Source organism: Anabrus simplex, chromosome 1 (genome assembly GCF_040414725.1).
Source record: "Anabrus simplex isolate iqAnaSimp1 chromosome 1, ASM4041472v1, whole genome shotgun sequence".
Classification (NCBI taxonomy): domain Eukaryota; kingdom Metazoa; phylum Arthropoda; class Insecta; order Orthoptera; family Tettigoniidae; genus Anabrus; species Anabrus simplex.
Genome location: NC_090265.1, coordinates 15,837,033 through 15,862,239, shown reverse-complemented (window position 1 = coordinate 15,862,239; position 25,207 = coordinate 15,837,033). Strand labels below are relative to the sequence as shown.

The window sequence follows — 25,207 nt, the reverse complement described above, 5'->3', positions numbered from 1 at the left end:
TGCGGAGTGAATGTGTGATGTGGAATCTTTGGGTATCGCCTCAATGAACCACCTTATTTCTTTCAGGACCATTGGACAGGCCCACACTGCCTGCACTTTGTGCGTCAGGAACTCCCACTGCTGCTGGAAGATGTGCCTTTGCACGATCGTTTGACGGTGTGGTTATAACGGAATGGAGCTCCGCCACATTCGACTTCACCCATTCGTAACCATCTGACCGAGGAACTGCCAGGGAAATGGATAGAACGAGGAGGCTCTGTTTCTTGGTCCACCAGATCACGGGATTTGACGCCGTTAGACTTTTTTTTGGGGGGGAGGGGGGGGGGGGGGGCATTTAAGAAAAGGCTGGGAAACAACAGATATGGAATTGCTACATCAGCGACTGTCCTAAATGCATATTAGGATTGATTGATTGATTGATTGATTGATTGATTGATTGATTGATTGATTGATTGATTGATTGATTGATTGATTGATTGATTGATTGATTGATTGATTGATTGATTGATTGATTGATTGATTGATTGATTGATTGATTGATTGATTGATTGATTGATTGATTGATTGATTGATTGATTGATTGATTGATTGATTGATTGATTGATTGATTGATTGATTGATTGATTGATTGATTGATTGATTGATTGATTGATTGATTGATTGATTGATTGATTGATTGATTGATTGATTGATTGATTGATTGATTGATTGATTGATTGATTGATTGATTGATTGATTGATTGATTGATTGATTGATTGATTGATTGATTGATTGATTGATTGATTGATTGATTGATTGATTGATTGATTGATTGATTGATTGATTGATTGATTGATTGATTGATTGATTGATTGATTGATTGATTGATTGATTGATTGATTGATTGATTGATTGATTGATTGATTGATTGATTGATTGATTGATTGATTGATTGATTGATGCAACATTTTCGTAGCACTCCTTCTTTGTCAGAAATCACCCAGAACAAATCGTGCTGCTTTCCTTTGGATATTTTCAGCAATCTAGACGATTATATTACATAGCATTGAATAGATTGAAATTTTGATGTCTAAATTTAGATATACGGACCTTGAAATATGAATTTAATTTCATAGAAGGGAGATATTCGATACATTTCTAAAATCTTTAAAAGTATTGAAAAAAGGACTAGGTAAACAACTGTTAGTGAATCTCCCACCTGGGCGATTGCCCAAAATGCAGATCAATGGTGATTTATTAGAAAAGAAATGGCCTGTATGAAGTTTGCTTTCAAAGTGGCAGGTATGCAGTTCTGTCATACTGAAGATTCAATGTGCGCACTCGACATACCGCGCTACCTCATACAGTTTTGGTTTTGCTCCGTTATTGTGTGGTTTCTCTAAGATTTTCTGCTTAATATCGATTTCTTTCATTTTTTTACTTTGTCCACAACGTCTAACATATCCTTGATCAAATGTGAGCCCCAGTCATACTTTTGCCAAAAATTTTTATCTCAGGGGATAACTAAGGCTACGGAAGGTAAGCTTTATTATTCACTACATTAAAGAAGTCAAATATTTATATTTTCAGCGTACAGTTCTCCGTGTAGGCTTACATTAAATGTATCCAAGGCAGTTGCAGCGCACATATATTTATATTTGTAACATAATAAATAACAGTTCATACATACATGGCTCAATGGTGTTACTTTCAAAATATTCCTCAATCAATTGATAAGTTTTATCAACAAGCAATCTGGCTTAAATTGTTACGTTAAAACTTGAGTAACGGGGATGTGGTTCACACGACATCACAAGCTTGCTCACTTAGGTTCGTCTAGTGAAAAGACTATTGGTGTTGTGTTATATTCGCCTAGGTATTTCTTAACAGTTTTGTCAATCCAATCAATCAATCAATCACTACTGATCTGCATTTAGGGCAGTCGCCTAGGTGGCAGATTCCCTATCTGTTGTTTTCCTAGCCTTTTCTTAAATGATTGCAAAGAAATTGGAAATTTATTGAACATTTCCCTTGGTAAGTTATTCCAATCCCCTTCCTATAAACGAATATTTGCCCCGATTTGTCCTCTTGAATTCCAACTTTATGTTCATATTGTGATCTTTCCTACTTTCAATGACACTACTCAAACTTACTCGTTTTCTGATGTCCTCCCACTCCATCTCTCCACTGACACTCGGAACATACCACTTACATGTTACAAATCTCATGTTATGGTCCGTATTGAAATGTACGTAAAGTCAAATAATAATAATAGATTATAAATTGCACCTGTTCAATACATAAGAGTTTTTTATTCAAATTTAAGAAATAAATTTAAATTAAAAACTCTTATGTATTGAACAGGTGGAATTTATAATCTATTATTATTATGAGACTTTACATGCCGGTACCACTTAGTCGAGCAGCTCGTCTCCTTTCTCCCAGGTTTTCCCAGCCCAAACTTTGCAACATTTTTGTAAAGCAACTCTTTTGTCAGAAATCACCCAGAACAAATTGAGCTGCTTTTCTGTGGATTTTTTCCAGTTCTTGAATCAAGTAATCCTGGTGAGGGTCCCATTCACTGGAACCATACCTACTCTAGTTCGGATCTTACCAGAGACTTATATGCCCTCTCCTTTACATCTGTACTACAACCCCTAAATACACTCATAACCATGTGCAGAGATCTGTACCCTTTATTTACAGTCGTATTTATGTGATTACCTCAATGAAGATCCTTCTTTATATTAATACCTACGTACTTACAATAATCCCCAAAAGGAACTTTCACCCCATCAATGCAGTAATTAAAACTGAGAGGACTTTTCCTATTTGTGAAACTCACAACCTGACTTTTAACCCTGTTTATCATCATACCATTGCCTACTGTCCATCTCACAACATTATCAAGGTCATTTTGCAGTTGCTCACAATCTTGTAACTTATTTATTACTTTATACAGATTAACATTATCTATCTCTGACTCCACTTCTTTACACATATCATTGATATAAATAAGAAAACATAAAGGTCCATTAATACTGCCTTGAGGAATTTCCCTCTTAATTATTACAGGGACAAATAAAGCTTCGCCTACTCTAATTCTGTGAGTTCTATATTCTAGAAGCAGAGCCATCCATTCAGTCACTCTTTTTGTCAAGTCCAGTTGCACTCATTTTTGCCAGTAGTCTCCCACATGATCTACCCTATAAAATGCCTTAGACAGGTCAATTGCAATACAATCCAATTGACAGGTTAAGTTCTGTAGCACCTGTAATGAGTGTGATGTAAATAATATGATAGCCTTGTAAATTTTGTTAATAATGATTTCAGGGGAATATGCAGTATTTCACTGACTAGGTAGTTAACTGTCCATGTATTTTTTTGTAATTAATGCTGCACTTTGCATTTTAAGATACCATTGTTACAGTTGAGTAAACAACTAATAATACAAATCATTTATCCCATTTAGCATAGTTTTGAAAGAAGTTATTGAGAAATTTGTTTAGATGTCCCTTTTTCTTTGTTTTATTTCTTTTTCAGCACTTAAGTGTAGTAGGAAAAATAATATTCTACCATCTGTAATAATCTGTCTAAAGAGTTTAATTTTAACCACATTTCTATTACTTTACGTCCATTAACGTGTTGAAATTCACATTAGCACGCACAGGATTCTGTTCTCGCTTTATGGTGGCAGGTGTTGCTTTGCAATTCTCCCTAATGACAGAATCCAAGCACATGTCGTATAGTTCACTTCTCACCACATTCTGGATGATTGCAGTGGATTGTAGTTGCGCATCTGCCAAGTATTGCTTGAACTGGCGAAGTGTTCTTCTTAGAAAGTGCCCATATACTATTTTTTAACAGATGAAATTCTAGCAGAAGAAAAATGTAATTTACTCGTTTAGTCATTTCAAATTCTTAATGATGCAGGGCTTGGGACAATTTCATAACCACTATTGAGTGCATTAACATAAAAATTATCAAAGAAAGAAATTTAAAACATGAAAATAAATTTATAATCATGTCATTAAATCAAAATTAACTAGGTAAATACACGACAAGTAAGGCATGGGATGTGGAGAGCAGAAGGAGCCTTTTCACGTGGTGGAAGGAAGACTTTTGTTGCTGAAACACCAAATCAAAGATAATTTAGTTAACCTATTCATTATATAAATCAAAAACCAAAAGAAAAGAAAATTAAGAACATTAGCATAAGCACTAAAATGGGGAAGTGAACCATAGCGCTGCAGTCTTACAATGATCTTACTGGTAGTAATCTTAAAGGAAAGTAATTTATGTTACTACAGATACAAAATAAAACTCAAGTTAGGATGCAAAAGCGAATTGGTCCACTGCGTAGAGTGGGTCGATTTCCAAAGAAAAGGTACTTAGTAGATTACAAGTTAAAAATGTAAACTGACCACCTTCACTAAAGAAAAATACAGGTCATAGGAAATCAGTTTAAAATAAATCAGAATTACTGAGGTCAAGCTGAGTGAAGGTACAGGAACTGTTAGAAAAGCTTGCCTCATGCAAACATGAGAATGGATGAAAAAGACCTTTACACCTTCGTGAATTTCTTTAGATTCTTGTTAGTAAAATCGACAGGTAAACTCCTTTAACAAATTAAGATTTAAAATCAAGTTAAATTAAGTTATTTTAGGAAATCTAAGATTTGTTTACCCCAAGAAAATCCAGTGTACTCTATGAAGCACAGAGTTCCCGAACAACACATCCACTCTACATGATCCCGAAGAGAGAATGAAGCTTCCCTGTGATGCGCTTCCCGAAGGTGGCCTGCGCTGTGTGTTGCAGCAGAAAATAGCACAGCAAAGTTAATGACCAATGACCACAAAGGAGCTACCTTTCGATTTTATTTCAGCCAACGGAATTTACATCTTTAATTTCTTATCTTGTCCTAGGACATTTCTCAAAGGTTGTGTCTTGTGCAAGTCCCAGAAAACTTGACACATGCAGTTAAGTGTGTCACAAAAATTCATATGATTAAATTTAATACAGTTTTAAATGATCCAGAATTTACTTGAAGTAGACCAGATATAGAAACACAGCACACATCACAAATTCAATAACTTTTAACGGGGCAGCTGCAGATTAAAATGCAGTATAAAGAAACGCATTCTCTCCAAATGTAATAGGAAGAAAACATATGACCCTGGCTATCTCATTAATAATAAACTATATTATGAACAATCTAAAACCTATCTAAGTGATGATTTGGGAACGGTAATTAACAAGCTAAAAACCATTGCTGAGGAAAACGCTCCCGTTAAAAAGAGGAAAAACATGCTTGGTGGAATGAGGAGTGCGATGCTGCGATTTAACACCGACACAAGGCATGGTTGATTGAACAACAACGGAAAACAGAACAGTCACGCGAAGAACTTGTTACTGCTAGATAACATATGGCTAAAATCATCCGAAGGGTTAAGAGAAATTATCACACGGAGATGTTACACTCTATTGACGAAGCATTTACTCAACATAAGACAAGAGATTACTATAAAACATTTCGGCAACACCAAACTAATTATACTCCCCCAACACTCCTAATGAGAGATACTAATGGAAAATAGGCACATACTAATCAAGATAATGAGGAAATTTTAGCTAGATACTTTGAGAACTTACTTAACAGTGAGGAACCTTCAGAATATCTGCAATATGAGACACATCCAAAAAATAGGATACCTTTAGAAAAGGTTACACCGCCCATTTTTAATGAAGTACGAGCAGCAATTGATTCCCTTAAAAATTATAAAGCACCGGGAGAGAACCAAATCATCGCAGAGGTATGGAAGAATGCTAATGACCAAACCGTTCAGAATCTACATAAACATCTTATAGATATGTGGAATACTGCTACAATGCCTGAAGAGTGGAATATGGCAATAATTCAACCATTGCATAAAAAGGGCGATAGATCTGATCCAAATAATTATTGGGGAGTATCATTATTGGATATTACATATAAGATTTTATCTAAGATTATCTATAACAGAATACAGGGACATCTTGACTGTGAACTAGGGGAATATCAAGGTGGATTTCATCCAGGAAGAAGCTGCCCTGACGAAATCATCAGTTTAAAATGGATTATGAAACATCATAGATCTAGAAACAAAAATTTAGTTATTACGTTTGTTGATTTTCAAAAGGCATATGATAGTATACATGTCCTTCAGGAATTTGGTCTACATTCCAAATTTATTAGCCTGATTGGTATGATTCTTAAGAATCATTTGCAATTACAACAGGCCTCCACCAGGGAGATGGACTTTCGCCATTATTGTTCAATTGTGTATTGGAAAAAGGCATGCGAGAGTGGACTAAGGTATGTACTCCAAAAGTCAAAATTGGAAAAAATATCAAACTAAATTGCTTGGCATTCGCAGATGATCTTGCGATACTGGCAAATGGTTTCGAAGAGGCTAAAGTTCAATTGGAAGAACTTGCAAATGTAGCGAAAAAAGTTGGATTGCAAATTTCGTATGATAAAACAAAAATAATGCCTACTTTCAGAACTTTAAATTCAGAACTATTATTAAATAATAATAAACGAATTGAAATTGTAAGTACATTTAAATATTTGGGTGAAAATCTCACTTGGAATTGCAATGAAAAACCATCAATAGAGAGCAGAACATATAAACTGAAGCAGGCACGACGGATAACTTGGCCTACATACAAAAAGAAATGTCTTTCGATTAATGCTAAATTTAGGCATTATAACTCTGTTATTAAACCAGAAGCAACTTATGCTTGTGAAACATTATTTAAACTCAATACTAGATCAATAACAGAACGCTTACAATGAGTTAATCGAAGGATACTCAGGACGATCATAAACAAGAAACGTCAGATGGATGGACAGTGGAGATTGTTGCCGAATGAGTGTTATCTATCGGGAAAGTGAGTCCATCACAGACACGATGAGAAAAAGAAGAATTGCCTTTTTTGTCATATATTTCGACTAAGTGATAACAGAGTTTTAAAACAATTATTTTATTACTTTTGGAATAGTAAATCAAAAAACAATTGGTTTAAAGAAGTCCAAAGTGATTTGGAGGAGTTGAATATTACCATGCAAACCATAGAAAACAGAGGCGAGAAAAGTATTTTGAAGAATAAATGCATCAGGTTTCCTCTGACCACTGTACAGAGGAAACAATATGTTATAACGGATGCAGAGAGGGCAGCCAGGTCAACCAGACTCAAGACTTTTTGGGAGAAGAAAAGGAAGACAAATTTGTTGTAGTCTGATTTAAGTGCTCCAATGTGGGCATAAACTCTGTAAATAAATAAAAATAAATAAAGCACAGGCATCATTTTCACTAGATGATCCTAAACTGTGGTTTCCAACCTTCATATGAGAACAGAAAATTTTGTTGTACTCAGTCTTTGCCGTATGCTAAAATTAGTCAAAGTTTTCAGGAAATATAAAATAGCTTCATGATGGATGGTTAGGTTATCAATAGGCAGTACTTTCCAAAGTTGCATGCATTGCAAGAAAACGAGGGACTGACTAGCAAATAAATTGAAAGCTCATTATTTCAATGTTATGTATTAGGGATCCGCCTTATCAATGCAATGCAATACCTTGTTTGTTGTCTGACACACATTGATATACACGTACATGTTTTGTGAATGCGGGAGCGTACTCTTCTTCAGCCTCTGGTTAAAATCACTTAAGTACATTAGATCTGTTACAAATTGTACAATCTGCCATGAAGCTATCCACAAATAATCTCCGGAGTCTGCTGACTAATTTAAAAGTGTAAACAGACCACCAGAGCATTTGCATTCAATATAATGGGATGTTACCTTAACCTACCAGGCTAATCTTTTACTACAAATTATATTTCTTTCCATTTGGATGCGCCTTAGCAATTATTATGTCGAAAAACAGGGATAAACTGAATCATCACAGCTCGGAACAACAATAAAAGACCAATGAAGGATGTTTGGAAAATGAAGCTCACATAGTAGTCACACAACATCAGCATTTGAAATTTGAGAAACAACACAATTCATACAAACTTTCAGATGAAATTTATATGATAGGGATCATGACACATCATGAATGTTTATTCATGTTTGAATTCATCATGAATTATTAACTGGAGATTACTTTGGAGAGTTTTATGTTGGATTGTACAATTTTAACCAGATTTTAACCTGAAGCTGAAGAGGAGAGTGCTCTTGTGTTCCCAAAACATGTTCTTGTATATCGGTATGTGTTAGGCAGTAGGCTGGGTATTGTATTGTACTGTATTGTATTGACGAGGCAGATCCTTAATACATCCAGTGTATGGACCGATTCAGAACTGCAAAAATCCAAAGAAAAGCAGCTCGATTTGTTCTGGGTGATTTTGAACAAAAAATGTAGCATTACAAAAATGTTGCAGAGTTTGGTTTGGGAAGATTTAGGAGAAAGGAGACAAGCTTCTCGACTAAGTGGTATGTTCTGAGCTGTCAGTGGAGAGATGGCATGGAATAACATTAAATGAAAAAGTTTGAGTGGTGTCTTTAAAAGTAGGAAAGATCACAATATGAAGATAAATTTGGAATTCATGAGGACAAATTGGGGCAAATATGAATTTGTTTATAGAAAGGGGAGTTAGGGATTGGAATAACTTACCGAGGGAGATGTTCAATAAATTTCCAATTTATTTGCAGTCATTTAAGAAAAGGCTAGGAAAGCAACTGATAGGGAATCTGCCACCTGGGCGACTGCCCTAAATGCAGATCAGTGGTGATTGCTTGATTGATTGGTTTTCTTGTTTTGCTTTTTCTATCTTTTTATGATTTGTTCATAACTTGAAAATTCTTTGGGTATAGTCTCGAAGACAATTATGGACACAATAATTGGAATTATAAGTTGTGTAATTATATATTTGGTAGTCTTGGCAGAGTTTGTCAAGGCATTGTGTGTTATTCAAGCCATGAATTGGAAAAAGGTAAGTGCAAGAAATCAAATGAACAACCATTTTACTAAAAATGTAAACAAATTTAAGTGTTAAAAATGTGAGTTACATCAATAACTACGTATAGAATGAGTACTAGCTTTGTAAATATTGTTACATATATTGTACTTGTCAGTATACTGGAGAAAGGAATAAAATACATATGAACAGTCCAGCATACAGCTAGAGGTCATTCCATTTCTTGCACTTCCTGGTGCAGATGGCAATGCCAGGCTGAGTGGCCCAGATGGTTGAGGTGCTGGCCTTCTGTGCCCAACTTGGCAGGTTCAATCCTGGCTCAGTCCGGTGGTATTTGTTCAAGTACATCAGCCTCATGTCAGTAGATTTACTGGCACATAAAAGAACCCCTGCAGGATTAAATTCTGGCACCTTGAACATAAAGCAAATAACATTATTTTTACATATGTCAGTGCAAGACCCACAGGCTGCTTTATTGCATGCATTACCAGTTTGTTCTCTTCCTGTTCTTGCAACTTTCCTTGACTTGACAGTACTTTGTCATTGACCAATCATCTGATTATTCACTTGGTATATGGGCAGCTTTTCGTGTAAGCACTTGCCAACTCTTCAGCTAACTTTGGCAGAAATCATGATATTGCTATTTTCTCAAAAGTTATTTCCTTGTATAAGACCCAAGTATTCATTGCAGCCAAATGTAATGAGTTCTGAATAGAGTGAACTGGCCACTGCCTTATCCCTGTTTGTAGAGTATTTGCAGGCTATCTGGTCCACAACACCGACACCGTACTTTCTCTTATTATGACATGTCACTATTCTTCTCATTGTCAGACATATCTACGTCTGAGTGGAGAGTGGTCAGAAGCACCACATTCTTTCTCCTTGATACACAATAAGGGTCGTATCATCTTTCTTATAGATTTTTGTTGAATGGAGTTTATTTTCACTGCTGGACCAACACCACATGTCTGGCAATGCTCTTCCTATCCATTATATTCCATAAGACTGTCACGCCTCCCAGCCACATATAGATATACAGTCCATCAGAACCATTTTTGTCTTATGTTTGTATCTAAGTGAAAATGAACTTTAAACACATTGTACTGTAGGAGTGCCAAGCAAACATATGTTCCTACAATATGGTACGGTAAGGGTTAAGTTCCCTTTAGCCATGAGCATAAGAAAATTAACATAACGGAAGTTGTTCGGATGGACTGCATATCCATATCTGGCTGGGAGGTGAGACCAGTCTTGGAGAATAATTGATAGGAAGTGCGTTATCAGATACACAGTATTGCTCCTGCAGTGATGTTATCTTCATGGTTTAAACTTAAGCTGGAATTTCCCTTTCTTTCTTTCTTTCTTTCTTTCTTTCTTTCTTTCTTTCTTTCTTTCTTTCTTTCTTTCTTTCTTTCTTTCTTTACAGTGTCCAAAAGACTAGTGCCTTTCTCTTTCAGTTTCTTTGCAAGCATCACCGATGTAAAATAATTGTGAACGGTAATATTCGTGTAGCACCCAAATCCATACTTGATTTTAGCACAGTTTACTTCTGGCCTGGGTATTCTGCTACGGTAATGGCGTAGACCGTACAACCAGCGTCCCTACGCCGAGTGTTGGGCGGTAGAAAGTAACCTGACCACCCTAAAAGGCCAACAGCTTCAGACAGTTGAGCCTTTATGAAGAAATGTGGTCCCTAAGTGGAGGAAATGCCACTGGAATCCATAATGATGGAGGGCAGCAGCTTCGTTGTTAATGCAGGTTGGCGCTAATACGGTGATGTGGCACATATTTGGGAGTGTAACCGCAGTGGTATAAGCAGTCTCAAAACTGTGGGGAAGGCAACGGGTAACCTCCTCGTATTTAATCCCCAGGAAAATCTTAAACATGCCTGGAAAACTTAAAGCCAAGGCCCCCAGTCTTTAGAAGGATAGCAACGTGGAATATTCGTAGCTTGTTTCAAAGTGGAAAGACTCACAACGCCATCAGAGAGATGGAGGGACTCAAGATCAACGTTCTTGGCATTAGCAAAATGCGCTGGCGTCATTCATGAAAGAGTGTAAGGTTACCAGGTATACTATTCCGGTAATGACGAACCTTGCCATCTTAATGGCATGGGTTTCATTGTACATTAAGCACAGACATCAGTAAGACAGTATCAGATAGAGTATGTTTATTACAGCTTAATGCTGAATATCATCCCCAACATGTGATGCATCAGACGTTGATGCCGGAATGGAAGCAGCCATGTCATACACCAAACCATCTGAGATGAACATTGTGATGGACAGGCTGGTATAGTCAGTGACTACGGATTAGGAGCACGCAATCTTCGAGGTGATTGACTGGTCCAGATGTGTGGGAGGAGGGCCTTATTATAGCAAACACATATTTCCAGCTACCTCCACGTCGCCTCTATACGTAGACCTCAAACGCTGACAGCAGTATTAGGCACCAGATTGATTACATCACAATAAACAAGTAGTTCAGAAATTCTATCAAATGTGTGAAAGAATACCCTGGTGCCGATATCAAGTCAGACCATAACCCACTGTTTGTTTCTATGACTCTCAGGCTGAAGTAATGCCATTTAAAGGGGAATTTTAGTCGGATTTAGATTCAGAAACTATACTGAACTGAAGAATGAAGTTCAGTCAGTCCTAGGTGTAAAACTTGCATAATTTCAAAACAGCGTGAATTTAAATGATGTTGAAGGTACTTGGAATCACATCAAATGTGCAATTAACAACATAAGTCAAGTAAAATTAAGGGAATGTGGAAAAAGGAAAAACAACCAGCGGATGACAGAAGAAATTCTGATGCTGATGTACCAGAAAAGGTCTTTTAAGAACAAATATCCTGTAAAATACAAAAGCTTGCAGAAGTAAATACGACAAAAAATAAGGAATGCAAAAGAACAATTCTCTGAGGAATGCAACGAAATAGAATTACTGAATTCAAAACATAATTTTTTCAACATGTACAAGAAAGTGGAACAAGTAACCAGTGAATACAATAAGAAGGGTAGTGGGGTACTCCTTAATAAGAATTGTGACATCTTAGTGAGCACAAAAGAGAAACTGAAGGAATGGGTGGAATATGTTCAAAATCTCTTCTTGGACCACAGAAATGAGGTTCATGGTACTTGCACAGACAATGGTGTTGTACCGTATAGACATGTGGAAATATAAATCAAGATGGGCGGGTACGGAGATGGGCAATTTATCTATCATTCCTGTCCTTTCTTCATCTGGCTAGGTCATCGGAGAGCACATGTTTGGGTTCGGTACCTAAATTAAGTATAACTAAAGACAATCTTAAAGATCTAACAGGATAGGAAACGTTTTTGTGTGAGTAAATGAGGAACGAGTTTAAACAAACTAGATTTTAATGAAAGAAAGCATAAACGAAAAATGTAAAAAAAAAAAAAAAAATCACAGATAATACAAATAAATAATTACAGAATTTAAGCCGTTGGCTATGAGGTGGTAATGAAACAATAAACTTCATGAAGTCTGCATGGTAATTGCTTTAGCATTTAATTGAATTGGTGATAAGCTTCAACAGGTTATTTACGAAAACGCCTTGGCACAACGTTTATATCTTATGATGTTAGGAACAGAAATACTTCGCAGATTTGTAAATTAAACATAACATTACTTCCCTCACATACGGGGCATAACTACACATAAATATAACTGCAGGACCATTGGTTCCCCCCAGAATAACAGAATTTAAGTGTGATCCTGAAATCACTGGCACAGATGGGACTTGAACCCACGACCGCCAGGAGGCGTGCGCGCTTCAGCACATTCTGACAAAACACATGACAACTGAACAAATAAGAATGTTACGGGGGTACCCGTGGAGCAGAGAGGTGAAAGAAGGTGCTGGGGTGAATGGATCTAACTACAATATCAAAGTTAATTTAAAACTTTAACGAAGGTTGTATTTCTTTAGAATTTCAAAAATCAACAATATAACAGGTACAATTAGCCAACATTAAACAAGTCTAGGAACGACAAAATTGGTGGTATAAAAAAATTGTTGGCTTCAAGCCCCCACTTAACTTTTCCTGAGCTCTTAGCTCAAATTTGCAATAGAACACAAATTTTATGCAACGGCAGAACTCCCCTAATACATGGAGCACTTGCTCCATCAGTTACATTATCGAGCCTCCCAGAGGCATTCAGAAAGCGTACTTTGAAAAAGAGCTAACAGGCTATCAGTTTCTTCTAGCCTATTCAATGCAATATCAAAAAATTACAATCACTCGCCATCAAGGCTCAACTTACAAATTTGAAACAGGGGTATCTTATACCCAACCTATTGGGCCTTTGCGTAAAGGGAGAGGTTAAGTAAATGTCCCGAAACACAAATTGAATGGAGGCGTGTACTTGCACTCCTAGATATGAACTCTTAAAACCTAAGGGGCACTAGGCCGGTGAAACAGGGGCTATTCCCAAACTACTGAGATGACTCGTATAAGGGTAAATTAATACATTACGAAAAGGAAGAAGAACAGTTACAAACGTAGTCACCTCAAACCAAGATGAAGGGGAGCTCGAGAGGGTACATCACTCTCTATCCCCGATTTACAGTGAAAGAATTTATGAAGTTTTTACATTAGCTGGCAGAAATTACATTTTCAGAAAAGTTGGTTACATAGTTAATGATTTGGACCTTTCCCTCGGGTTAAACTGCGAAGCTAGCAAGAAAGAAAGATGTTATGTGGCCATTACCTTGTAGAAGCTCTAGAGCTGACGAAAATGCTCCCGCCTCCTGCTTGACACACACACTCAGTAAGATGACGATCAGTTGGCCAAGAGACGTGATGATCCGCAGTTTATAAAACCTCAGGGAAGGTTCGAGATCATTCATGAATAAACCAGTCACATCCTCTCAATTTTATTGGTTGATTTAAAAGTTACACTGAAAATCGAAGAAGAAGAAGAAGAAGACTGTGATTGGTAGAAAATTAATTACAGAAATTAGGGATTGGCTGAATTCAAAACTGGCGGAAAGAAAAGATAAATATTGCCAACCCAAAAATAAATGAACATCAATTAGAAAAACTTATGAATACAAAACTTCTTTAAATCAAAAGTTCTTTCACTTCGCACCAGGGTGTATGATCATAGTTTTTAATAGTAACATCTGTGGAAGAATGTCCAAACTTCTTGATGAATGGCAAACAAAGCAAGTAGAAATACAGACAGTGCAGGAAACTTCACAACAACAAAATTATATCATATGTTAGGGGTGACATCTTCTGAGTAAATTTGTAAGTTGGTCTAGTTTCAATTTCATTGTTTCACTAGTAGAGGAGTTATTTTAGGCGCTAGATTTAAATGCGCGGCGTTGGGGTGTACCTCCCGGTACAAACCTCCCCCCCCCCAAATGTCCGTCCTAGGGGTGCCACAGAGGAATTTTGAAAAAATTATTTCCAGTTGAATAAAATTTTCCTAAGTATTTTTTTGAAGTTAATTGGTAGAAACTAGTTTAACTCCAGCTTTAGAGTGTCTTTGTTGCAGTAGAATATGAAATACATGTTGATAAATTTGATGGCAAGTCCTGCCGCCGCTGCCGATATCCAGTTGAGGTCGCCCGGACCCCTCAAGTACCCTCGGATACACCTCTCCCGCTACCATAAGAGGGGTTGTCGTGGTGATGGTCGCCGCAGATAGGAAGTATATGGGCAGTCCCCAGATGAATTGGCGGTATGGGCACCGCACTTCAGCTTTTGCCGGGAAGATGCACTCCAGTGCGCCGTTCGGAAGGAGACCTTACTAGAGCGAAGAGGGCCCTTTCTTCTCCTTGGTTTCCCTCACAAGATGTTAAAATATGGCGGCGGCCAGCTGAGGGGGCACTGAAACAGTAAGATCTCGGCTACAGAAAGGTGTTGTTGTAGACTTGAGATTAGGGGGTGCGACCTTTACTGGTGATGCTGAGGGGCGGGCGGCGTGGAAGGTGCTTGCCAGCCAATAGTGTGGATATGCAGGAGACGGGGGCTTGGTAATGGCCACAAAGGAATTGACAGCAGGAAAACAAGAAGAGAAGATCGTACATACAAATCATATGCACACTATAATACGATGATCGGGGCAGAAGGCCTCGAGAGATTATTTAAAATAAAGTATAACCTTCAAACTCCTGCTAAATATTAGCGGCTATGAATATAAAAAACTAATTATACAGGTTTAATCTGAGAGATGTGGACTCGAAAGATCATCTCTGTGGTTGGATTGCTTACTAAAAAACGGGAGTCAGAACATCCAATATAATGCACGGCCCATGAAATCTGGGGGCAAGCTTGACCGCGGGAACAAAGTTTCTAACCATGACCTGATTTCCGACTTTTAAATTGGTGGGCCTCCGTCCACAATCATATCTTTCTCTAACCTTTTCATGAGAAACTTTCAGGTTGTGCTTAGCCTTTTTCCATAGATCTCTAATATTATCGGGATCTATTGTCTCTGGAAGGATATCATTCAGTGACCAAAGGTTAGAGAGCGGCGTGTTAGGCACAAATTTAAACATCAGAGAAGCTGGAGTAAACTTATGGGACTCATGAACCGCCGAATTCAAAGCAAAGGCAAACCAGTGCAGGGACGTATCCCATCTGGAATGATTGTCATGATGATATGCAATGAGAGCCGATCTCAGGTTACGATTGACCCGCTCAGCCAGAGATGGTTGAGGATAATACGCCGATGTAGTTACATGTGATATAGACAGATCAAAACAGAATTTGCGGAAGGTTAGATGTAAATGCCTTAGCATTATCAGAAACTATATATTGACAAGGACCACAAGAAGCAAATATGGTATTTAAACAAGAAATGGTGGACTGAGCGGTAGCCAGCTCAGTCGGAAATAACCAGGAAAACCTAGCGAAACCATCTACACAGACGAGAATGAATTTGTTGGCGTTCCCCTTTGATTGGGGGAAGGGTCCGACGCAGTCTATATAGAGGCGTTTCATGGGGCGCGACGCTTGATGAGAAGATAGTAGACCTAGCTTACTGGACAAGGTGGGCTTACTAAGCAAGTAAGGTTTACAAGCTTTTACCAATTCTCTAATTTCACCGTCTATACCTTTCCAAATAAACATCTCTCGGATCCTTTCTCGAGTTTTGAAGATGCCTAAATGCCCCCTAACGGGGTCTCATGATAGTACTTGAAGATCATAGGTACAAGAACGGCTGGAACCACAACTTTCATTTATTGGTCATGCCTCGACCGGCAACACAAAACCCCGTTCCTCAACACATAAGGGACGACATGTTTCCCAGAAGAAAGGGTTTCCATAATAGGGGCCAGCACTGGATCTTCACGTTGATATTTTTCAATATCCCTAAACAACATGGAGGCATCAGTTAGAATGGCCTTTACACCCGAAGGTGTGGGCGTGGGGAGTGAAGAACTATCTTCCTGTTCAGAGGTCTGCACATCATGAGCAAACATGCGGCTTGGTCCATCCGCAACACCATTCTCATATCCTCTGATGTGCCTAACATCATACTGGAAGGCCGAAATCCTGATGGCCCATCGGGCTGTACGACCAGTACGACGCGGCCTAGCTAAGACCCAACTTAAGCCTTGGTTATCTTTTCCCAGGTCAAACTTTACATGTTCCATATAGAATCGGAACTTCTCTAATGCGAATAAGACTGCTAAACCCTCAAGTTCATAGTTGGAATACTTGGCTTCTTGAGCAGATAATATCCTAGACGCGTAAGCAATTGGTCGTCTTCTGAGCTCAGTTTCCTGAAGAATTACAGCAGCCATCGCCGATGATGAGGCGCCAGTTTGAACAATGAATTTCTTGGCAAAATCACGCATCGCAAAGACCGGGGTATTACAAAGAGCTAATTACAGATCTTCAAAAGCGGCTTGTTGAGAAGGTCCCCACTCAAATTCGACACCTTTCCTACGAAGTAAATTCAAGGGCGCCGCTCTGTTAGCGAAGTTAGGAATAAATTTCCTTAAGAAATTCACCATGCCCATGAACCTGGCAATACCTTTGATGTCAGGAGGTTTGAAATCACGGATGGCCTGTGTTCTAGAATGATCAATGGAAACACCATCGGGCGACACAATATGCCCAAGGAATGACATGGAAGGCTTAGCAAAGGCTACCCTAGATAACTTCACAGTTAACCCTGCCTTACAAAGGTGATTAAGGTCCTCTTTTAGATGATCTGGATGTTCTTCAAAGGTCTCATAAAATTCGACGACATCATCAAGATAATGGTACAAGTATTCAAATTTGATGTCAGAGTAGACCGTATCTAGCAGTCTCGTGAGCACAACTGCCCTCGTGGGGAGCCCGAAAGGCACGCGGTTGTACTCATACAAGTTCCAATCTGTGGCAAAAGCAGTTAGGTGTTTGGATTCTTCAGCTAGAGGGATCTGATTGTACGCCTGATTAAGGTCTAAGATGGTGAAGAACTTAGCTTTCCGAAGCCATGAAAAACAAGAGTGAAGGTCGGGAAGAGGCACAGATTGTAACACCACCTTCCCATTTAAAGCCCTTTAGTCAATCACAGGCCTGAAGCCACCTTAGGGTTTCGGAACCAGAAAAATGGGCGATGAATACGCCGACTTCGAGGGTCGAATAATACCATTCTTTTAACATCTGATCAATGATCACTTTGAGAGCCTTCATTTTAGGAGGAGATAGCCTATAAGGTGGAAACCTAACGGGGATCGAATTCGTAAACTCAATCTTGTATTCAATAAGGTCAGTAACACCAAGAGTATCAGAAAAGACGTAAGGTAACGACTGACACAACTTATGAATACTATCAGCCTGCTACTCAGGTAGATGTCTAAGGTCTAACAACATCCTGGGTAGGCGAAACAGATGAACATGATGCAGAATTACACTTAAGCAAAGGAATTTTACAGTTACTAGCAAATTTGAAAGTGCACGACTTGCTCTGAATGTCGAGCACTAGACCAATATGAGACATGAAGTCTCCTCCTAATATTATGGAGCAAGAGAAGTGCTTAGCCACAAACAGTTTATTTTTCCAAGTAAATTTAGATATCCGAATTTTGGCGAAGATGAAACCTTAAATTTCTAATGGAGAGGAATCGGCCGAAATGCATTGAACCAAAGATGAACAATAATCAGAAAATTTACAGACAAACTTTAATTTCGAATACCATTCAGGTGAAATAATGGAACAAACACTCCCTGAGTCTGACAGGGAGTGACCGGTTCATTGTTCAACTCAATTTTGAGAAATGGTACCAGAGCGGGGGACTCCGCTGCAATCCGAAGGCATTCTCTAGGACCTTCAAATGATAAATTAGAAGAACCCTGATCCGTACCTGAGCTTTCGCTGGGTTTAACAGGGGCTGAGCCTGGAAAAGATGAACACGCCGACTCAGCCGATGACACTAGTCTATTATTAGAGTTCGCGGAGGTTGCACCAGAAGTTAAACAGGAGGGGGTGATATTGGCGTTAGGGCAATTCTTGGTGATATGAGAAAACGAGCCACATTTAAAACATCCTTGTGATGACCCTGCTCCATTCCTTGTCCCTCTCGATTTTATTACTGGGCACTTGTTACGCAGATGATCTGTTGACCCACAAGCATAGCATTTGCGAGTGGTGAAAGTTCGGCGAGGTTGAGGCTGAAAATTACTCGAAGACGGAGGGGGATCCTTAGCGACACGTAAGGTGTCGGCATACCGCACTCCTTCGGCTGAGACAGCCATAGCCTCTAATTCAGCAAAGGTTTGAGGACGCGACGCGAAACACATGTACGTCCTATAGGGCGGGGAAATCCCTTCAACAGTCGTCTGCACAATTTGATCTGGGAAATGAAGAGCAAATACCCTTGTGTAAAACTTAATATCTTGGATGAAGTCTGCCAGGTTTTCATCCAATCGCTGTACTCTAAAATATTACCTTTGAATTAACGATGACATTGCCCGAGCCGGAATGAAGTTAGCTAAGAGATGGGCGTGGAAGTCTTCTATAGAAGATTGGTCGGCTATTGCTTTGACTATCTTGTCCGAGAGGACGCCGATTTAATAAGGGTAAATTGAAGAATTTGAGAGTGAGAAAGGGAAAACACTAGTACGTGATGTTGAAATTCAACTAAAAATCTTAAAAATGAAATGACATCATTAGTAGAATTAATAGAAAACTTAAAAATTCCCCTAAGCAACATAGCCAAAGGATGAGGTAAACTACTGAACCCAGGTGACATAGTTGGTAGTGGCCTAGGGGGGGTGAAGAAGCTTCAGAGACAGCATTATTTAAAAAGAATGGCGGAATGGATGTTCGACGATCAGGCTCGTTTCTTAATGGGGCAGAAGTTTGTTGAGCTGCTACAGATTTGCTGCTTCCTTCGCCCTTGGAAGAATCCTCCTCACTTACAATGTTTATCGCAGTGACTTGGTCGGTTTTGGGAGCAGCTGTCCCAGGTAACATTTGACTAACATTATTGGACATTTTTGATAGATGATCGACTAAATTACTCGCCTCCTTAGCATGATCTTCCTTTAATTTTAAAGACAATAGATCGCTCAACCTGTTACAAAAATGGAACAATCTTGCCTGCACTCTCTTAAGCTGATTAGGAGATGGATCACTCACTTCAAAAAACTAACTACAGATGCTAGCTTGGTGGTGTTGTCGGTGATAATGGAGGGAGACTCATCAATTTCTTTTTCCCTCAAAGTGGGGATACTAATAGGCAACTGTAATGACTCTTTGAGTTTGCTTGTATCTGCCACAACCGCGCCTCCAGATTGAACATTTCTAATAAGCAATTCGTAAATCAATTCCTCCTTGGCAAATAGCCGGGGTGGAGATCTTCACGAGGGCCGGGCATGATGAAAGAAATGTACAAATTTGGAAAATGAAAAAAAGAAATTCCAGCGACTCAGAAAATTCTTACAGTTCGACACGAATTCTGTGTTAAGCCGTCAAGTGGGCTTAATTGAGACTCATTCAACCACGCTCTGCTACCACTTGTTACGGAGGTACCCGTGGAGCAGAAAGAGGTGAAAGAAGGTGCTGGGGTGAATGGGTCTAACTACAATATCAAAGTTAATTTAAAACGTTAACAAAGATTATATTTCTTTAGAATTTCAAAAATCAACACATAACAATATAACAGCTACAATTAGCAATTACAATTAAACAAGTCTAGGAACGACAAAATTGGTGGTATAAACTTAAATTTTCGTGAGCTCCTTGCTCAAATTTACAGTAGAACACAAATTTTATGCAACGGCAGAACTCCCCTAATACATGGAGCACTTGCTCCATCAGTTACATTATCGAGCCTCCCAGAGGCATTCAGAAAGCGTACTTTGAAAAAGAGCTAACAGGCTCTCAGTTTCTTCTAGCCTATTCAAGGCAATATCAAAAAATTACAATCACTCGCCATCAATGCACAGCTTACAAATTTGAAACAGGGGTATCTTGCACCCAACCTATTGGGCCTTTGCGGAAAGGAACAGGTTAAGTAAATGGCCCGAAACACAAATTAAATGGAGGCATATACTTGCACTCCTAGATATGAACTCTTAAAACATAAAGGGCACTAGGTCGGTGAAACAGGGGCTATTCCCAAACTACTGAGGTGACTCGTATAAGGGTAAATTAATACATTACGTAAAGGAAGAAGAACAGTTACAAACGTAGTCACCTCAAACCGAGATGAAGGGGAGCTCGAGAAGGTACTTCACTCTCTATCCCCGATTTACATTTAAAGAATTTATGAAGTTTTTACATTAACCGGTAGACATTACATTTTCAGAAAAGTAGGTTACATAGTTAATGATTCGGACCTTTCCCTTGGGTTAAACTGTGGAGCTAGCAAGAAGAAAGAAAGATGTTATGTGGCCATTACCTTGTAGAAGCTCTAGCAGCTGACGAAGAGGCCTCCCGCCTCCTGCTTGACACACACACTCAGTAAGATGACGATCAGTTGGCCAAGAGACGTGAAGATCCACAGTTTATAAACCCTCAGGGAAGGTTCGAGATCATTCATGAATAAACCAGCCACACCCTCTCAATTTGATTAGTTAATTTAAAAGTTACACTTAAAATCGAAGAAGAAAAAGAAGAAGAAGACTGTGATTGTAGAAGATTAATTGCAGAAGTTAGGGATTGGCTGGATCAAAACTGGTGGAAAGAAAAGATAAATATAGCCAACCCAAAAATAAATGAACATCAGTTGGAAAAAACCTATGAATATAAAAGTTCTTTAAATCAAAAGTTCTTTCACTTCACACCAGGGTGCATGATCATAGTTTTTAGTAGTGATGCCTGTGGAAGAATGTCCAAACTTCTTGACGAATGACTAACAAAGCAAGTAGAAATACAGACAGTTCAGGAAACTTCACAACAACAAAATTATATCATATGTCAGGGGTGACATCTTCTGAGTAAATTTATAAGTTGGTCTAGTTTCAATTTCACTGTTTCACCAGTAGAGGAGTTCTTTTAGGTGCTAGATTTAAATGCACTCGTTGGGGTATACCTCCCGGTACAAAGAACAACACACAATAAAACAACACAGTCTGCAGCACCTGAAAATAATTACAAGCCATGAGAAATACAAAAGAAACACCTCACTCGTCTTGCAGTCTCCATACAGGATGGATCTCTCCCACTTTGCTCTGATGGGCTGTGGCAATGACCTACTCGTGGCAGGGGGGGTAAGGCAAGGTTGTCTACACTTAGAGCCATACAAAAGAAAACATAAACAAACCTACGTAGCTCGGCCTGGCTGACACGTAACTGACAACTGTCTCGCCGTAATGGGACCTTTAAACATTCCGTTTTCCTCTGAGCGGGTATTCTTTTGGCTCTCTGGGCCTCTTAATAACTCTTAATAACACACATGGGGAATCATTGCCTTCTGATTTACATCAAGGTGTACGTGCCAGACCCCATATCAGGTCAATTTTTATCCAATGGAAACCTCTGTATATCATGGGTGATATGAAGTGATATGAATAAATATTGAGATGTAGCTCATGAGACAAGTCTTGAAGGAGGATTGAGACAGAAGTCACTTGCAAGACTGAATTCATCATGTATATGCATAAAGTTTGCTTCCCGCTAACGAAACTTGTCTCCTGCTTCTTGAGATGAGTCTCGCACACTGACTCTGGTATCTCTCAGCTGACCCCATAGCTGTATAATCAAACACACCCTAATAAGAAAAGATTTGTAAGTGTCCCATACTCTGCGTACGTCCTTTAAATTTCTTCTGACATAGTTTACTTCAAAAAGATGGTGATGGAGGAAGAAAATGCAGAGTTTAAGTTCGTTTTATCGATATTGTGATTTTCGCAAAATCTCAACTTCTCAAAAAACGCAGAAGGAAATCCACCACAATGGTTCGCATACATGACCGTTGCCATGATCTCGTAAATATCGAGTTGACGGATGCTCAAATTTAAAAAAAGTAGTAAGAAACATGAAAAGTAAGTTGGAAACAAAAACGGATCTGAAAAGAACGGGAATTAAGCCTATTGTGATCAAGGATTGGGAGAAAAAGCTCCTAAAGGTAATGCAGGCAGATACAAACCCTGCTATTGTCCAAAATACCAGGTAAGAATGAACAACTTTAGAATTATAAGTCATGAATGCACATTTATTAATAGTTAAATTACATTTATTCCACAATGATATCTATCTTATTATAATTCATGAGAGGATGCTGGGGTTACGGCGCATCGACGAGTGAAGTTATGTCTCCTGACCTTCCTTTAGAGGACATTTCCCCTGAGGATCTATCTTCGCCACATAATTCAGCTGATGTCACACGTGGAGGACCATCTAGACCTAAAAAGAGGAAACTAAGAGAATTTTAAACAGATCTGACAAGTGACAACAATCGGAGAGCTACAAAGAGTGGTTTTGTTGAAACAGATGAAAGTGAAAAAGATTGAAAAGCAACAGTGTTTTCTCAAAAAAATAGAAGAGCTCATTTCAGTGCAAAAACAGGTTTTACAATTACAAATGGAAAATCTTTTACATGAGAGGGAGAAAAGAGCAAAACAAGTGCAAACGAAATGGAACACATACTAATATTTTTTTCATTTAGAACAGAATTGTGTTTTACTTGGAAGCCTATTCTCTAAACTATGCCGTTCGTATAAATCAATATTAATAATCACTACAGTTACTATTTCAATTCTTTCTAGGCTTACATAAATGTAGTGGCTCGTACCCTTGGTATACTTGCACCCCAGTTTGGGAACGACTGATTTAAGGTTTCTTTCCTTGTAAGTTTCCTTCAAGATATTGTCTAAGAAGTTACATTGTATTTAGGACTAGGATCCACATTCAAATGCATATTTTTGTGCTGTAATTGAAAGTGACTCGAACACTTTTTAATACACGTTTCATACTTCATTCTACACGAATATGATGAGTTTATTTACTAGACCTGTGCATAGTTAGGGGTGTTTCTGCATACTACCGATACCTATAGACTGTTGCATATTTTATAGATTCTGCTGCATAAAGTGTCTAACTTGCATAACTTCAAAACTTAGAAATAATACAAAATGCTGTCCAAATTCATAAATGAATATGAACTTGTTTGAGTTGGACCAGACCAATTGCAATGAAACTTAGTAACATGATCAGCTAAGACATCCGGAACTTAATGGTTATAGCCGTTCTGCCGTGAAATAATATTTTTATACCGGTACTTATACACAGTAAATTTTTGCTCCAGTTTTAAATGGAACGCGGAAGCGATTGCAATGAAATATGGTAGGATGATCAATTAAGACATCAGAACATCGCTGCATGCCTGCTGCTGTTATATAGGCTACCCACCGTGTGACAAAATGACTGACTCTCAACAAGAGTCCGGAAGTATCCTCATCTTTGCAAGTAAAAGGCTGTTTATAGCATGACCGGGAGAGTTGGCCGTGCGGTTAGGGGCGCACAGCTGTAAGCTTGCATCCGGGGTTCGAACCCATTGTCGGTAGCCCTGAAGATGGTTTTCCATAGTTTCCCATTTTCACACTTTAATTAAGGCCACAGCCGCTTCCTTCCCACTCTGAGGCCTTTCCTATCCCATCGCCAACATAAGACCTATCTACTGTATGTCGGTGCGACGTAAAACAAGTTGTAAAAAATGTTTATAGCCTGCACGTTTATATACAGATGACGAAGATTTCATATTACATACTTTAACTTCAATTGTAAACGACAAAGAAGTATTAAAACACTAATATTTTGAAATATTTATATACTGTGCATGTTAGTAGAATGGGTTTGACGAGCATGACATTCTGTCCATGTTGTCAAAATCTCTTTTTCATTCTAAAGTGTACAATTTATTTTAAAATAGAACTATCAGTTCATTTCTGCAGTGCATAGTGAGGTCATTACAGCTCCAAACTTTCCAGCTATTCTTTAGCAATTAATTATAACACTGTCGTTGACTTTATGACAAAGTTAATATCACCAGAAGAATTTAAGACAGGTGGATTGACTATTCACCATAGTTTCATCGAAATCTGTCTGATCCAAACCAAATGGTTCCCTTGTAGTACTCAGCGCAAGTTTGATTTTGGTGCGATGGTTGGGAAAGAGCAGCACTCATAGAGGCAGCAAATATTGCGCTTCACATGGACAGCGACCTTTTGAGGTCCGCATTGAACTGGGAACGTTGTTCTTGATAACATATTAAAGGGCTTATTGCTCATTTCCACCTCATTAGGATTGCTCCATTAAAGGGACACTGTAGTTTTTATTGAATTATTTCTACTACGATACTGTGTCAAGTTTTAAGAAGTGCGAAATTAAGCACATTGTGATTCAAGACTATTCTATTTTAATTTGTTGTTCTTTTAAATCCACTTGATATCATAAGTGAGCAAACTGGTTTGTATATATTTTTATCAGTTTATGGGCATAAGACTCACTCACTCACTCACTTAAGTTTCCTATCTTCCATTCTCAGTTCAATACAGACAAAAATGAAATTCTTAGATTTAAATAAGACTCACAGGTCTGGGACTTGTAGAAAATATGAACTTAGAGACAGTATATTTTTAACACAGTTTCATGATGTTCATATGGTTTTAAATTGTGATCAATTTGACGTTGATAAACATTATATGATTGTCAATTTTTCTACAAACTTCTATCAGCTGATGATGACGCAGTGGGGCGTCGAAACTAGTACTGTTTGAAATATATGTTGTAATTAAATATACACAACAATTTTTACGTATAGAATAAGGTGGACCCAAATT

At 38.4% G+C, this 25,207-nt stretch overlaps 1 protein-coding gene across 1 annotated transcript in view; it reads left to right on the top strand.

Moving 5' to 3' along the window:
* Positions 1-1,327: 1,327 nt before the first annotated feature.
* The window catches only part of LOC136859508 (oocyte zinc finger protein XlCOF26), a 104,389-nt gene continuing 80,509 nt past the window's right edge, over positions 1,328-25,207 (top strand). The window contains exon 1 of the mRNA XM_067138700.2: positions 1,328-1,519. The gene's annotated coding sequence lies outside the window, so the exon portion shown is untranslated. The remainder of the gene's footprint in view (positions 1,520-25,207) is intronic.